This window comes from Tenrec ecaudatus, chromosome 8 (genome assembly GCF_050624435.1).
Source record: "Tenrec ecaudatus isolate mTenEca1 chromosome 8, mTenEca1.hap1, whole genome shotgun sequence".
NCBI lineage: Eukaryota > Metazoa > Chordata > Mammalia > Afrosoricida > Tenrecidae > Tenrec > Tenrec ecaudatus.
Genome location: NC_134537.1, coordinates 165,055,507 through 165,072,959, shown reverse-complemented (window position 1 = coordinate 165,072,959; position 17,453 = coordinate 165,055,507). Strand labels below are relative to the sequence as shown.

Sequence of the window (17,453 nt, the reverse complement as noted above, 5' to 3'; positions counted from 1 at the left end):
GAGCTTGAAGGAAGAATTCTAGAAGGCTCCTGGGGAGAAATAATCCCAACATTGACCATGGAGGTGAGCCACTAGATGTAACCTGGCGAAGTGAATGAGAGACAGGCATTCTGAGTGCCCGTGGACCAGGCAGAGATGTACGTCACAGGGAGAACCAAATGTCTGTGGTAAGAACTTGTTAACATTTTCTAGAAGGTCAAGGAAGTATTGATCACTGTCAGTTACACCACAGGATAATGACCTGAGTGGGAGGAAAAAGTGGCCAGCAGTGAAATTGATTGTGACTCCTGGTGGCCGCCTGTATCCACCTGTGTCAGAGTAGAAATGTACTCCGTGCGGTTTTCCCTGGATGACATTGTGGAATTACATCTTCAGGTCATTCTCCCGAGGCACGCCCAGGTGGGCTGGACCTCCTTCCTTTAGGTTAGCAGCCACTCATGCCCATTATGTGCAGCTCCCAGGGATGTGGGATAAGAGCTGAGAGAGTAATTAAATCTCTGTGACTTGTTTCAGACACGCAGCCCAAGAACCAGAAATAACTGAAAGACACAGAGGAGCCCAGTGAAAGTGTTTGTCATGTAAACTGAGCGATGAGGTGCAAGAGAACAGAGAACTATGGAAAGGTAAGAGAGGCTCAGCATGCAAACAGAGAGGTGGCCTCATTGGAGCGAAGCGTAGATGTGTCAAGACTTGGATTTCTGGAAACACAGAGGGAGGGATTTTAATGGGTGCCCAGGAAGAGCAGGGAGAAAGGGCTCCCAGGGAGACTCCATTGGACTCATTCTTTCATCGAATGCCAGGCCAGACACTGTGCTGCTCCGTGTTGTGACTGTTGAGTGAGGGCAGTAGAGACCAGCAATTGCAGACAATGTAACAAGTGCCCTGGTGGAGATACCAACGGGGTATAGACCTCCCAAGAAGGAAAACATAAATAATTGGCATGAGAATCCCCTGCCTTTCCAGCAACGCAGAGCCCTCTTTCACTGCTCGGTGTCCTCAGGAAGAGTTGAAGAAGGGGCGACAATACCAGAAGATACTGCTGGCTGAGCAGCACGGGTGGCTCCGTGGTGGAAGCCGCGCTTCCATGCAGGGCACCCAGGTGCCATTTGCTGCCCAGGCCCTTCAGTTGCAGCCACCTCTCCCGTGCCAGGGGTGGCTGCGTACTGCTTTCATCTGGTTTGGGCAAAGCTGAAAAGGAAAACAGGCAGGAAAGACAGGGCTGGAATCCGGCTTCCAAAAAGCAGGCAATGAAAACCCTGTGGGTGGTTCAAGGTAGCAGGTTGCTGATCGGCCACTGGGCCAGATTTCACAAGGACAAATGAAAGCCTGTCTACTGAACACTACCAGTGCCCCCACGCTCTCCTCGGGGCTGCTTCTCCACAGCATCGTAGGGAGTCCACAGGACAGGTCTGTGGAGGGCAAGCAATTGCTATCCCCTCTTCATAAATGAGGGAATCGAGGCTCAGCAAGAGCAAGAGACTTGACTGAAACCCCAGTGCATAGCGGCAAAGGAATGCTATCTAACATGCACCAGAGTGCCAACTCTTAACTACGACACAGCACATCAGAATCTATCCATTTACTTTGCATCACCTTGGACGGGCTCCTGGTGTAACTAAGGTTTGGTATCAACTTGTCTGGGCCAGAATCCTCAGACCAAATAATTATCCCATCATGAGCTCTCTTCAAGGCTGCTGTCATTTGTTTGTGCATGTGCATCTGGTAAAATTTTTTATTAATATATATTATGTATCATTCACGTTATTATATATATATATATAAATGGTGAATATATATATTATGTTCAATCATGTCTAGCAGAATTGTACAACTGCTACCACAGCCTTTTTCCAAACAATCTTTTCCTGCATGGACCTCTGGACATTGTCTCTCTTTCAACCCCCCTCCACCTCTGAACACCTCCTCCCCAGAAACCCTCATTGTCTCTATAGACACTCTTGGTCTATAGGTTCATCAATCCTGGGTTTCATGTATTGAAAAATGGAAAAACATGTAATACCACTTTAAGAGAGTACCCTCCCGTAACATGACCCCTCTGAGTTACATGCTGACTTGGACTAGTCTGCTTTTATTATCAGTAGACACTGTGGGAAAGTATGCTTGCTTTCTGCCGGATCTGGATCCTGCATCCTCCCTTATTAACCCCTGGTTCTTAGGACTTGAGCCAGCAGTCTGCCATGTCACCTTTGGATCCTGGGCATGGACAGTAGCCTGCCAGCCTCCCAGCCTACTTTGGATTTATTTACCTCTGTAGCCACAAGCCTGCAGATTTGGTTTTATCAGCCCCACATGTATGTGAGTCAAGGGAAGCTTTCAGCTTAACATTCCAATGGACTTGGAATTTGTCTGCTTCTCTAAGGATGTGACCCATCTTCTCAATATAAACCTCTATATATATATATAAATATAAAAGCTTAAGTGGATTTGCTTCAGTTGCAGTAACTACCTAAGACACCCCCAACTCATGCCCTTAGGTCTCAAACTGTGCTGACCAGGGGCACATAAGGCTACAGTGTGGTGTGTCCTTGAAGACAGATGTGTTGACTGGAGGTCAGCAGGTATATCCTCTTATCTTGTGTATCTGTGTCGCACCAGATGGTAGTAATGATGTGCAAAAATTAACCTTCATCATGTGACACTTTCAAGTTGGGCCTTACGAAGGAGAAGCCCTCGGGCTGCCGACATCTTTCTGACAGCGCTGTGACTAGCTGCGGGCAGTGCACGTGTCCTCTCGTTCGGACAGTCTTACCCAGCAGCGGCTCATATCCATAAGACCCTCGGTGCCCTGAGGCATTTGTGTTCACTGCCTGATTGAACTGACAATGATCTATCTATGCTCCTTTTGTTACATAATTAGTACCACATATATATTTCAAAAACAAAAGAACATCTTGTGCTCAAGGTAAGGAGGATAGGGTTTACCTGCACAAGGCCCAGCTTTCCCAAGAATATTTTGTAAGCAGTAGATCAAGGAAAACTGCCTAGAACAATATCTTCCACAAGACTCATAGCAGACCCCAATCAGGCAAGCTCTTCTTCAGCCGAAGCTAATCCAGAGGAAACAGTTTTAAACGGCACTACAGCTGTGAGTCGTCATGTCTAGCAAGTCGTCACTGAATAGATTCACCTTTATGTAAACGCCATGTGTGCCCCGTAGAGCTGTGCTCCGTGGGTTGTCAGTGGCCGCCCTCCAGAGAGTGAATCCCCAGGCCATTCTTCTGTGGTTCCTCCGGATGGACTTGAAACCCCAATCCATTGGTTAGCAGCCCCCTGTGTCAAACAGGTGTGCGCTCTGGAGCCCGGGGGCAACGTGCTATGAGTGGGACTAAGATCAGCAAGATCAAAGCACCGAGCAGTTCCGCAGGACAGAGAAGGCTTTCTACTCCCTGCAAGTAAGCGGCTCAGAAGCTCACAGGGGCAGCTCCACTGTTTGACAGGGTGTCACTATGGGCAGGCGTCGACTGGATGTCCGTGAGTGTGGTTTGGGTTTTTTGTTGATGTTGTTTGTGGTGCTTAGTTTGGGTAGAGCAAAATTGTATGGCAAAATAGCCACCAAGAAGAGTCGTTGGCGTAATGTCTTTTGATTCACAAATCTGGAGCTATGGATTTTGGGGGTGGGGTGGGTTGTGTGTTTGATTTGTTGCTACAGGCTATTTTATTTATTTGATTTTCAATTTGAATAATCATTATATTGGGGGCTCTTCCAAATATACCAAATGTATTAAGCACGTTTGTATCCATGTTGCCATCATGTGTCCAAACATTCCCTTTCTACTTGAGTCCTTGGCATCAGCTCCTGCTTTCCCCTCCCTCCCCGCCCTCCCACGGAATAGAAATAAATTATAAATTAGCAAGGGTTCGTGAGGGTGGGCCACATAAATGTTTATCTATCTCCCTTAACTGTTTTTTTAGTGTAGTAAGCAAAGCACACACTAGCTGGATCTTCTGAAAGGGTGGGCAGTTCAATGATCAAAAAATGAAGATGCCCCTCCCACCCCCCCCACACACACCTTTGTTCTCGTCCCAGTTTTATAACCAGAAGGGATCTGGAAGCAAAGGAGTCGAGTCAAAGCCACGTTTTGAAAAGGCATTGGAGTTTGTCTTTTAGGAGCACAGGTGTTCTTAAATGTGCCTACCGCATTCCTGGCAGTGAGTGACCACCTGATTTTCACAACACGCCCACGAAGATGCTCTATCCCTTCGTACATAGGAGAATGTGGGCGGGCGGGCCGAGGTTACTTCAGGAAGACGCTGACGAGCACGTGGCACATTCGGAATGAACCCAGTCTCTGGGGAACCACTGTGGGTGCTCTCACCACCCCACTCTCCATTCTGTTTTCAACCTCTCTGCATCTTGGCTTAGCTTAGCTTTCAGCTGCCTACAGCGACCCCGCACTTGAGACTCCCTCGCAGTGCAGGTGAGCCGTCTTCACAGTGACCCAAGGATGGTCGCCGAATGCACTGTACGCTCCGGAACACACTGGCTGTGGGCAAGTGAAGCCCGAAGGTGGCCCCGGGCCCAGAGCGCACATGGTCCTAGGGAGCCTAGGACTTCAATCCAGTGGCTCTCAGCCCAGTGCAGACCGTGGTGCATAGCTGTGTGTTTGCACGGTGTGACTGCCTACTGGGAGGGGGTGGGGTCAGGGCCAGTCGCCCCCTTTTCCACAAGAGAGAGCAGTGACCCAGGGCGAGACTGGCCGAAGGCAGGGGAGCTACTGTGAGTTTGCCACAGCCCCCCAACCGGGAGACGCGGAAGCTGCAGGAACAGCCCACAGCCCGCCATCCCCACTCACAGCGCACAGCTGTTCCGGTGAGGGCTGGTCAGAGTGCAGCTGTGCGCTTTCAAGAACCACCGCTTCACTGGCCTCTGCGGCCTGAGCAGACGCAGCGAGTCCCGAGACTCCTCTCCAGGCTCCTTGGTCCTTCCAGCGTGCCTGGTTCCGCCATCCAAACAGATCCGGATGCCTCTGCTGCTGGCATTGCCCCTCCTGTGGGTTCTCATTAAAGCAATCCTGGGGACATCACGTGAGTGTCTTATCACTCAGTCTCAGATACAGTGTGTGCTCCTTCTCCGAAAGGACGCTCTCCCCCACTCTGTGTCCTCAAGAAGTAGCACATTCCTGGCCTGATTATCATTCAAGGAATGAGCGCTATGATAAACAACAACCAAAAGCACCAAGTGCCAGCAGTCAGGACTGTTCTCCCAGCTCCACGTGGTGACACCCAAGACTGGCTGCTCAGCTGAGCAGGATGTCCGGCATGTCCCCCCAGCCCCCGGTCTAGTGGCCCAGCAGTACCAGCCCCAACCCAACTGCTGCTGCAAACCCCCCAGAGACGCCCCTGTGGTGTGCGGATCCCTGCACCCTCTCACCCAGTGTGCCCTGGTCACTGTGGTTGTTGAGGTGATTCCAAAGCAGCTGGATCCTAGGGCAGCTGTTGCAAGCTGGGGTCGCGAGCTTTTGGGGAGTCGAAAGACCCTTTCACAGGGGTCACCTGATTCATCACAGTAGCAAAATGACAGTGAGGAAGTAGCAATGAGCATAATGTTATGGTTGGGGGGGGGGTGCCCACAACGTGAAGACCTGTATGAAGGGTCTTGGCATGAGGAAGATTGAGAACCTCTGTCCTGTGAAGTAGCAGACCGCTCTCGTGGGGGCGTCCTGGGCCGTGCCTTTCTAACAGCAGAGTAACCACTCTTTATCTATAGACTCTCTTTGTCGTTACACAGGAAAACAAGCTGCTGTGTTTCACCAGCCCTGTGGAGAGAGAGGTCCACTTGGCAAGCACCTAGTGTCCAGATCTCTTCAGCATCAGGGAGGACCGAACCTGTCAGTGTCTCCACTGCGGACGCAGAACAACTTCCACAACCCTACTGAGAACTGAAGTCACAACAGCGCCAGCACACACCTTGCTTGCAGACTGTGAGAGAAGCTGAACTACCCACGTTAACACTGGATTCCTGACCATGGACACAGTGAGACAACATTTTATTGTTTCAGCCAGCAAGTTTGGGGTAATTTGTTATTTGGTAGATAACTAAAGCAGATTTATGAGAGGATGATGTACATTACTGTATGGTCTAGAAACGTGTCCCACGTGTGACAGTCACTCCCTGACTTGCTCAGGTAAATGAGAGGGCCGGCATTGCACCCCTCCCCACTGTCCCTTGCACCAGCAGTACTTGCTCCCCTGTTGAGGCTGCAACACACCACCCCCCACCCTGACACTCAGAGAGACTCCCAGGACTGCTCTGCAAATCGCCTTCTTGGGAAAGTGCCTCTGGGCCTCCCCAAAGAGCAAGGGAGCTGGAAGTGGAAAGTGCAAAGTGAGCCATTGTGGGCCGATGCTGCCCCCACAGGGCGCACTGTACTCCTCCGGTTTCTATCCTTTACAGCCAGTGTTCAGACTCTTCCCAGGAGCATAGATTTACATGCGGGGAAACAAAAGTCCACCTGAGCCAGAGGCAGCAGAGCTGCAGGCAGCGCGTTACCAGCTCCCGCTGCTGCTAAGGGGCACTGCCTTCATGAGGTGCCTGCATCTCCACTTGGGCATTGAGCTGATGTAAAAGAGGACAGTCCTCCATCTGCTAAAACCACACTTTGTCTGGGGTGTCCACCCCAAACGGACCTGGTCCCCACCTTATCACCTTTTGGATTAATCACGACGACTAGCCTCCCGGGGAAACCCTGCCTCTAGGAATCTTGAGTTGGACCCCTTCTCAGACCAGCTGCCTTGAAGCTCCTGAATCACAGTTTCTCATGGAACCCTGTTTGCTGGCTGGCGTCAGCACACTGGCATTCACTTTGGGGCAACATTGCCTACCTCTGTGCAGGTCAACCCAGTCCGTCTGCACACTCTTTACTGCTTTCTTGTTGTTGGGGGGAAATAGCCTCTGTCTCTAGGGAGGCATTTTCAATGATTTGACTTATGAAATCAATGAAGAGGGACCTCCCAAATCATGGGTCTCCCCTCTCTCTTTGGGCCCCCAACCCCACATATCCTTCCCCAAAGCCCTGTGAGCTTGGCATGAGTATTTTTATCTTTCTAAGAAAATTTGGAGCAAATGCAGTGCCCCCACCACACAAAGATGGAGGGGACACTTACTGTAGCTTTAAAAGATTCATCACCAAAGGAATCTGACAGCTAGGATCTGAAAACTTCACCACAATGTGATCCGTCCTTTTAGTGAGCATTTATTTTATGCTGTGAGAAAGCACAAGAAGGACAGGAGAGGATCACTTGCAGAAGGGAGGGTCTAGAAAAGAAGGTAGAGGTAAAGGTTACTGGCGGGACAGAGAGTTAAGCACTGGGCTGCTAACTGTGAGGTCGCTAGGTCGAGCCCACAAGTCGCTCCCTGGGAGAAATATTAAAATTATCTCCTCTTATAAAGATGTGCAATATCAGAAACCCAGTGGAACCCGCCTGTGTCTTAGGGGGCCACAATAAGTTGGAATAGACTCCAAGACGGTGTTTTACGTAGCTGTTTAATGGGATGCTGCTAAGATACAAGGTAAAAAATGAGGCTTGGTCTTGAAAAGAGAGGGGTCTCCATAGAGAAGCTGAAAGGAAGCACAGTCGGCGGAGAAGCACCAGCTATAGAGCAAAGGCAGAGGCAGGAAGCAAAGCCGCCACAACAAGGCGGTGAATGGGGATTTTCCATGTGTCTTGATGGCAGGTACCTGGAGGGGAGACTAGAAAAACTCACTGGGACTAGTTCACAAAGGTTCTTGGTCCCACTCAAAGGTGGCGGCCGTCTGCTGACACAGGCGGGAGGGAGGGAGGCACCAAGCAGATGGATGTGGTCTGAGAAGGACTCCCGGTTACAATGTTAGGCTGCCTGTGGCTTCGTGAAAGCCTGTTGTCCACCCAGCACTTGCCCAGGATGTTAGGGACACGAATACATTCTTTTCTATTGTGGGCTAAAGTGGCAGATATTTAAAAGCACCCAACCCCTGCAGTAGCATCTATTCACAAATAAGAGTTAGAGTAAGACCAGCTTGTGGTCCTCTGGTTAAAAAATAGCAGAGAATTTATTAAGTCTTTGCTAGTAAGTCTGTTCAGAATATCCTATCTAAGTGCCAAAAATCTATGTAGCAGCATTTTGTGAACTACATTATTTATAACTAAAGTATCTTACTAGATTCCAATTATACCCCCTCCTCACAGCCCCATCCTCCAGTACTGTGAACTAAAAAGATTCAAGTGACTTAAAACTCTCTTCCTGCTTACTGAAAGAGCTGTCTCTAAGCAGAGGAAGTATGGCATATCCCAAAGAGCATTGGGTTTGGGACATAATGTACTTAAAATGTCCAGCTCCGTAACTAGCTGTGTGAATGTAGCTGTTTTTCTTAACCGATCTAAATTTCAGCATCCTCATTAACATTAAAAAATAATAATTTGTGGGGATACAGACAGCAGGTTTAACTGAGAAGCAGGTCATGCCATTAACTACCCCACCTCCACCTCTGTTTCTGCCTCCATGGAGGATTGTAGGGCAGGGCTAAACACATGCTACCATATCCCAGTAGAAGAAGAGAATGATGGTGCGACCAGTCTGTCTGGTCTGATCTGAAGTAGTTTCTCAACAGGTGCTTCCAATATTGAACATATTTTTGTACACTTCACCTGTATATGTCAGTCCTTAACCTGGGACCCAGTCTTAATATCTCACAAGTGACATAATCTCTGATTCCGTCTAATCCTTTCACAGAGAATCTACAAACTAATTCTCTGCAACAAATTACACACTGGAATTAATGACCCAGTTTTATTCCTTGATGTTCCAGAGGAAATAATAACTAAAGTGTTCAATTAAAGTCTTAGAAAAAGCCATAGTTGAATGTGAGTGTGCAGATTCCCTAATGCCTGGCTCAAATGGATTGGAGAATATAAATCTACTTACGGAGACAAACTTTGGGTGACCGTGCTGGTCTTTGAAATAGCAGTAATGTCGCAGCACAGGAACCCAGGAGCCACCACAGTGCAACAAACTGAGAGTCAAGGGTAGCAGAGCTTCCAGATGAAGAACATGTTACAGAGAAGGAATAATCTGTTTGCTTTGGAGGAATTAGCAACCTTATGGAAAACCTTGAAACATTGTCAAATACTGAAAAGTCTCATGACAAGAAGCAGAACATTGTGGGCATTAGTGCCAGAAGATGAACCCCACAGGCCACAAGGCACTCAAATTATGGCTGAGGAAGACCTGCCTGCTCTGCTCAAAGTAGAGTCAAGCGTAATGATATGGAGGGAGTAAAGCGTGGAGAACAGCCTTCAGGGCCTAGGTTTGCAGACAGGGCATGGCTCAAAATGAGAAGAAACAGCTGCAAACATTAATTAAAAATCAGAATTTGGAATGTACAAAGTATGAATCAAGGAAAATTGAAAACTGTGGAAATAAAACTGAATGCAAGAAGATCGATGTTATAGATGTCAGTAAGCTGATGGATTGGTATTGAACATTTTGAATCAGAAAATCATATGGTTTACTATCCAGGAAATGACAGATTCAAGAAGAATGGGGTTACGTTCATCATAAAGAGTACATTTCAAGATCGGTCTTGGAGTGTAATTCTATCTGTGATAGGAATTTATCTGTCCATATTAAAGTAAATCCAATCAATACAACTATCAATTAAGTTTATATGCCAACTACTACATTTAGTAATGTAGACATATGACACTCTACCAAGGTTTTCATTCTGAAACTGCTCAAATATGTCATCAGTATATTGGTAATTGTTGGCAATGTGAAGGCAGAAGTTGGAAACAAAGAGGAAGGAACAGTAGTTAGAAAATGAAGTTATGATGACAGAAACCAAGGTGGAGATTATATGATAGAAATGTTCAACAATACTGACTTGTTAATAGCAAAGATCTCTTTCCAACAACACCATTGGAGACTATAAGCATGTATTTCTCCATATGGGCTACATAGAAATCAAGTTGACTACTTCTGTGGGAAGAGACAATGGAGAAGTGAAATATCATCAGCCCAAACCAGGCCAGGGCCCAACTGTGGAACTGACCATCAATTGCTCATATGTAAATTCAGGTTGAAGCTGAAAAAAATAAAAACAAGTCTACAATAGCCATCTGAATTCTAGAACATCTCAAGAATGGATTTGACATATTGAACACTATTGACAGAATATCTGATCAGCTATAGGATGACATCAAGAACACCATCCATGAAGAAAGCAAAAGATCATGAAAAGACAAGAAAGAAAGAACAGATAAGAATGGACATCAGAAGGGATTCTGAAACTTTCTCTTAAATACTAGAGTAGCTAAGGTAAATGGAATAAATCATGAAAAAAAAAGCTGAACAGAAAATTCCAAAGGGCAGCTTGAGAAGACAAAGTAAAATATAATAGATTTTTCAAAGTCCTGGAATAAGAGAACTCAACAGGAAGAATACACTTGGCATGCTTCAAACGGAAAGAAATGAAGAACAAATTCAAGTCTCTAGTTACAACATTAGTAGATTCTATGTGCAATCATTGAACGGTGCAAGAACTATCAAAAGAAGATTAAAAGAATATACTGAGTCTCTGTAACAAAAAGGCCTGGTTGACATTTAACCATTTCAAGAGGTAGCACGTGGTCAAAAAGCAATGATACTGGAGGAAGGAGTGCAAGCTGCAGTGAAAGCATTAGCCAAAATCAAGGTTCCAGGAATTGATCATATACCAATTAAAATGTTTCTACAAGCTAATGAAGCACTGGGAGGACACGCTTACCTATGCCAGGAAATTTGGAAGGCAGCTATTTGGCGAACTGAAAGAGATCCATAATTGTACCAATTCCATAGAAAAGTGAACCCAACAGAGTGCTCAAATTATAAAACAATTTCATCAATGTCACATGAAAGTAAATTTTGCTGAAGATCATCCAACAACAGATGTGACAGTGAAGTGAGTGGAGATGCGAGACGCTCCGGGCCGATTCAAAAGAGGACTTTGAACAAGAGATATCATGACTGGGGTCAGCTGGATTTTGGCTGGAAGCAAAGAGTATCAGAAAGATGTTTAATGATGTTTTATTGACTGTGCCCACACATTCAACCATGCAGATCATAACAAACTAGGGATAACCTTGAGAAGACTGGGAATTCCAGACCACTTCATTGTACCTATGCTGAACCTGCACCTGGAGCAAGAGGCAGTTGTGTGGACAAAACAATGGGATAGTGCATGATTTAAAATCAGAAAAGGTGTGTGCCAGGGTGGTATCATTTCACCATACGGACTCAGCTTGTATGTTAAGCACATAATCATAAAAGTTGACTTATTTGAAGAAGATGGAAAAAGGATTGATAAGGCATATTAACAACCTAGGATGTACCAATAACACAACTTTGCTTGATGAAAATGAGCAGGATTGAAGAACTTGCTGATGAAGATAAAGGATTCATTATGGATTACAACTCAATGTAAAGAAGACCCAAATCCCTCACAACCGGGCCAATAGGTGGCATCATGAAAAATAGAGAAAAGATTGAAGTTGTCGCGGATTGTGTCTTGCTTAGATCCGCAATGCATGCTCATGGGAGCAGCGGTTGAGGTATCAAAGAATGCAATGCATTAAGTAAATCTGCTGCCCAAGACTTCTTTGAAGTGTAGAAACGCAAGGATGTTACTTTGAGGACCAACATGCCATGGTATTTCTCCCATGCTTGTGAAATTTGGACATTGAAGAAGTAAGACTGAAGAAGAATCCATGCGTGTGAATGATGGTGCTGGAGAAGAATAGTTAAGGTGCGAAGAACAAACAGGTCTGTCTTGAAAGTACAATCAGGATGCTCCCCAGAGCCGGATAACGCGACTTGGTCTCAAGGACTTGGGACATGTTGTCAGGAGAGACCAGTTCCTGGAGAAGGACATCACGCTTGGTCAAGTGGCGGGGCCGTGACAAAGAAGAAGCCCCCCTGCAAATGCACTGACACAGTGGTTGAGTAACGGCTCAAACGTAAGAACAGCTACGAAGATGACCGAGCACCGGGCAAGGTTCTGTTCTGTCAGCAGAGATAGGGTCGCTAGGAGTAGACCTGGCTCAGTGTCAACTGGCAACAAAAACAAGGAGATAAGCAGCTGTGTCTAGTCACACAAAATTTTTTGATAAAACAAAGCACATTAATTTAACTAACAAAACCAATATTTTGCAATGACGAGGACACTCATTTGCTTGCCAACTAAGTGGCATTGTTTTACTTCTGATATTAAAAAATGTTCATATTGAATTGTCACATAACCCTTCAGTCATTCATGTAATCATTGCTTCATATACCTATACTGTCCCATGTGTATGACTGCTGAGATGGTGAGGTACCATCAAGTTGTCTCGATTCACAGTAACTCCATGTGCAGGAGCAGCAAACGATTTAATGTCTTCTAGTCAAAGTCTTCAACTTCCATCTAAAGGTCTTTTCCTGCCTGGGGCTGATAAGTCAGTAGGGAAAGATTCTGATAGGATTCAGCTAGGGATAATTTAAACAGGTTCCCTGGAGTGCCACTCTGCTGCATATAAAATGAGCCCTCTGAGCAGGAAGGGGGTTCTCACTCTCAGCAGCACAGGGGCATATCCTCTGGCCCAACACTCCTGCAGCGTGAGCCTCCTGGACTCAGAACAGCAGCAGTACCGGGAGGGAGAGCATGAAGGATGGTAGAATGAACCCAGGATGCCAGGCAAGCTGAGTGCTTTTGTGCAGGAAGCTGGCTGATGGAGCGAGAGTGCCTGTGGGCACTTAATTAGGCTTGGGGGCTCACTGAAGTGGAGCTGCGTGCTTTAGAGACCAGGCTTCCTGGAGTGGGGGGCCTCTGGGCACTGAATTCAGGGAACTAGGTTTGCTGCCACATGGAGCTTGGACTGAATTCCCTTGGATCGAGGCTTCCACTGAGTGGCCTGCCTCTTTTGAGCATTCATTAGCAGACCTGAAATAACGCTATGACATGTCCTGATAAACAGCTCAGCTCTAGGCATTTCTTAATGGCGCTGCAAACCTTCAGCATCCCTGATAGATGTTGTAATCATGACCTTGTCTGTGGGTAGTGTGGAGCCATTGCAATGGATATTAGACCCTAGAAAGGTAAAATGAAGCACACAGCATGTACAACAGAAAAGCACTGCCCTGCCCTGTGCAGAACTCGCACTTATTGATGTTTAAGAGAATTGTTGCAGGCACTGTGCTTGTCTGTCTCATTGGACGTCTTCTTTTTCACGGAGCCTCTATGTTACTAGGAACATCATCCTTTTCCAGTGGCTGGTCTCTTTTTGGTCCAAAGTCCAGTTTATGAGAAGTCTTGCCTTCCTACCTGCTAAGCAGCATACTGGCTCGGATTCTTCCAGGACAGATTCGTTTGTTCATTTGGCTGGCCATGGTACTGTCGATGTTCTTCTCCAGCACCATCCTTCAAGTGCACTGTCACTCTTTCCCAGTGGGAGGGGTCTGCTCACCTGCTGCTCCTAGCAACCAGAAAGCTATATTCACCCTGGAGTCTTCCCCAGTCTTCCTGGCAGGTTGTGCGGCTTTCTCACTCAGAGGTGGCCACTGAAAATGCCACGGTGCAGGCAGCCATGCCTCCCTGAGTGTGCGGGCACATCCTGGCTCCTTGGCACTTTAGAGGGGTCTTTCACAAAAGATTTTTCCCAACACAAAATGCTGTTTCATTTCTCGATTGCTGCTTCCATGATCATTGACGGTGGATGCATGTCCAATGAAGCCCCTAAAAACTTCAATCTTTCGTTGGTTTATTATGGGGTTGTCTGTTTTTCCCATGGTGGGGATTTTTGCTTCCTTTATGGTGGGTTGTAATCGCTAGTACAGCCTGTATGCGGCCGTTGATCTTCACTGCTAAGTGCTACAAAGCCTCGTGGCGTTCAGCAAGCAAGGCGATGCCACCCATGTGCCACAGGTTGTTAAAGAGCCTGCCTTCAGTCCTGATGCTGCCTCCTTCTTCGTACACTCCAACTTCTCTGGTCATTTGCTCAGCGCATAGATTGAATAGGTATGATGACATGACACAATCCTACACACACCTTTCTTGATATTAAAAGAGGCAGTATCGCCTTGCTTGTTGAAATGATTACCTCTTGGCCTGTGCACTGGTTTCTGTGTGAGCACATGGGCTGCTGTGCTTCACAATGCTACCCAGAGTTTGTGATGATCCACAGGGGCCGATGCCTGTGCCAGCGTTTCCTAGAGGCCCGGCCATCCATTCTACCTGCAGGCACAGTCATGCGGTAGTTTCCACCCTAAGGGCAAGCAGGAAGGTGGGTAGTGGTCACCACACTCTCCCAAGTAGAGGGGATGCTCATCTAAATGCTCCTAACAAGAAGAAGTGATATATTCTCTATCTGTTCAGCTCAACAGAGATCTAGGTGGCACTTTCCTTCAATGCAAACATTTCGCTTCCAGGGTCCTCCTGTCGCTGCACTTGCTAACATCGCTGTCAGTGGAACAATGCTCTGGCAACTTGGATGCGCGCAGGTCTCCAGCAGAACAGCACCTTGCCAGCTCGCCAGATGCACTCGCTCACAACCTGCTGCTACCGTAGCCTCAAGCTGCTCTTTGGCCAAGCTGAGGCGTGCGCCCTCAGGCCAACGCTTGGTGTGGTGTGGTTTGTGCCATCCCCGGATAGAAACCAGGAGCACCGAATCACATTTTCCGCCAAGTCCTACTGCAATCCAGATTCACACTGAGCTGGAAAAGGTGTCCAGAGAAGAAAAGGTGGGAATAGGTCTCTGGTGACTAAGGGCTGGTCTGAGATGACCTTCGCTGCTGGAGCCTGTGTGTCCATAGAAGACTCCTTCTTAGCCCGCAGTAGTTGAAATGGTCACGAATAAAATGGCATTACAATAACAGCGGCAGGAAGAGCAAGAAGCTCTATCACGGTTCCTTTTATTTACTTCTGAAGCAGCTCTGAGAAGTAGATTGACCCAGGAGCTGAAGGAAACGCTGGTAGGGGAGTGGGAGCAAGGTGGAGAAAGAACCGGAGCCAAACTATCGTGTGGTTTCAAGCCAGTTACCAGCATAGACAACTGAAACATAACGCAGCTGGAGAAACTCTAGCGAGACACAGGTCTCGAGTTTTCCCTTAGAAAGGTGAAACAGCAGGGGTCTGTATGTGCCAGTTCCTGCCCCTCACCACTGCGGACTGCTGAGAGCTGCCCCCGGGCCAGGCGTGTCAGGATTGCGAAGGGCAGCAAAGCAGCTCAGGAGGCCAGATAAGCCTTCAGCAAAAGAAAAATGAAGTGGAGGCAGCGAGAATGCAGCCCTGTGTCACTAAAATGTAAAGGTGATGGGCTGTGGAAGGTACCAGTTCTGCCCATTGAATCTGCCACATATCTAGAACCCACCACAGAAGGGCCTCCTCTCAGTGCATTCTTCAACAAGCATGCGAGCTAGCAGGCATGCAAAGCATGATTTACTCAAAGCTTACTCTGAACAAACCTGTCAGGTCACCTTTACGCCCAACAAGCCAAAGCATCAGGATACTCTTTTTCTTTGTCTGCTTCCACTCTGTGCCATTAACAGACCCTGCTGCAATGCAGTCAGGTCTGCACGCCAACCTCATGCATGTCAAAGCAGAACTGTGTGTGTGGTTCAATGACTGAATTTTCAGAAGTAGATCACCAGCCCTTTCTTATGAGGCACCCTTGGACTTGACTTCCAACCTTTTGGTTAGAAGCTGGGTTAGGCTGGGTTGACTAGAGAAGCAAATCCAGAGACACTCATGTGTGTATCATAGAGCAGTTGCATGTTGAGAGCACATCCCAGCCCAGTCACATCAAGTCCATACGTCCGATATTAGCACACATGTCGGAAACTAGTCTATAAATTCCTCTTCAGATTCACGCAGCACATGCAATGATGCCAAATGCAGGAGGATCACAGGCCACTGTGTGAAAAGTCTTGTGGATACAATGGGGTGGAAGCATCTTGGCATGGGCACATGTCTCCGTATGTTTCCTCAACAGGAAGGTGAAAGAGAGAGTGTGTCTCACCTCCAGGGAGAAAGAGCAGAAGTTCCCAGAATCCTCATGAGAAGGCGACACCCACAAGGAGGGATCATCAGGCTGTGACCTGATTGATGGCCTAGACTCCACCCCTTCTTTCTTTTATCCAGTTGACATGAAATTCTGTAACTACCACAGAAGCTCAGAGCATAAACGATTTGCACCACCCACCCTGTGCCATGCTATCTGACAATTATGGACCTGAAGGATACACACGTCACCTCCTCCAGTCTTCTGACTTTAGTGGTGACAGAGCAAGTCCAAGAGTTGGGAGAGGGGACTCAGACACCTCAGCCAAGAGGAGGAAGAGCCACGTGACAAGTGTAATCTCTGTTTGTCTGTTTCTGCTGTACATTGTTTTCTGCGGGTCTTCTCATTGAATCTTGAAACTCAAGCCCAGTTTTGCAAAATGAGGAAGTTGATTAGAAACCCATGTTGCATTTGCACACTCTTAAGGATCATGACAGTTAGAAAGGGTGGCTGACCCTTTGTGGAAAAGTAATGAGCCATAGCCTCTCCGCAGGCTGTATAGCAATAAAACCATGTGCATCATACAATATGTAAAGAGTCTAAATTAAAACCACTACTAAAAACCTGGATGAATGTGACAATAATCTTGCAATGGGGGAGGGGGACTTAGGCAAGTTATCATAGCTGCTAGAAGAGTATTTGCAGGAAATACTTTTAAGGTTAAATACTTATATTTCACAGTTATACATCCAACATTGTAATAAACAAAACTTTGAGAAAAATTACTGTTGGAAAATATATTTATCATAAAGACATGATATCCCTAATGAAGCTTGAGGGTTTTAAAAATATTAAGAAAACTATAGCTATTTTCAAATACAAAGCTCATGAAAGAAAAACAAAAAGAAATGGACAATAAAACAACTCCAGTCCTTTTTCTAATTAAATATGTATAATTCAAATAATATATTTTGTGTCAGATGAAACATGATATTGACATTATTCAATATGGTAAAATGATCCAAAACATAGATACATATATGCACAGTATAAATCTCTACAGACCCATTTGGTCACATTGTATCAGCATTTTGAACATGCATGTGATAAGACCCAGTGATTTCATCATGCTTATTTATCTAAAGAAGATAATCAGTTTCTCTTAAATGATTTGCATTTAATTATATTCATTCAAGTGCTATTACAGCAAAATAAAATAAAATAAGAAACAGAAAGCATAAGAATTTACACTATGATTAATAAGTATTTTCTTAGATTTTGTCGTAATCCTAATTGCAGTAGTAGGTACCAAGTAATTTAATGACATGGACATTTTTATTTTGATATGTGACAATGATAGCAAATACTATTTAGATTAACAGAATTTCAGTGACTTAATGTAATCATTTTATTTTTCGCTCATGTGAGTTCAGTAAGGGAGGAAG

General features: G+C 46.3%; 1 pseudogene; it reads right to left on the bottom strand.

The window, feature by feature from the left end:
- The window catches only part of LOC142455588 (glutathione-specific gamma-glutamylcyclotransferase 2 pseudogene), a 100,459-nt pseudogene extending 87,030 nt beyond the window's left edge, over positions 1-13,429 (bottom strand).
- Positions 13,430-17,453: the final 4,024 nt, after the last annotated feature.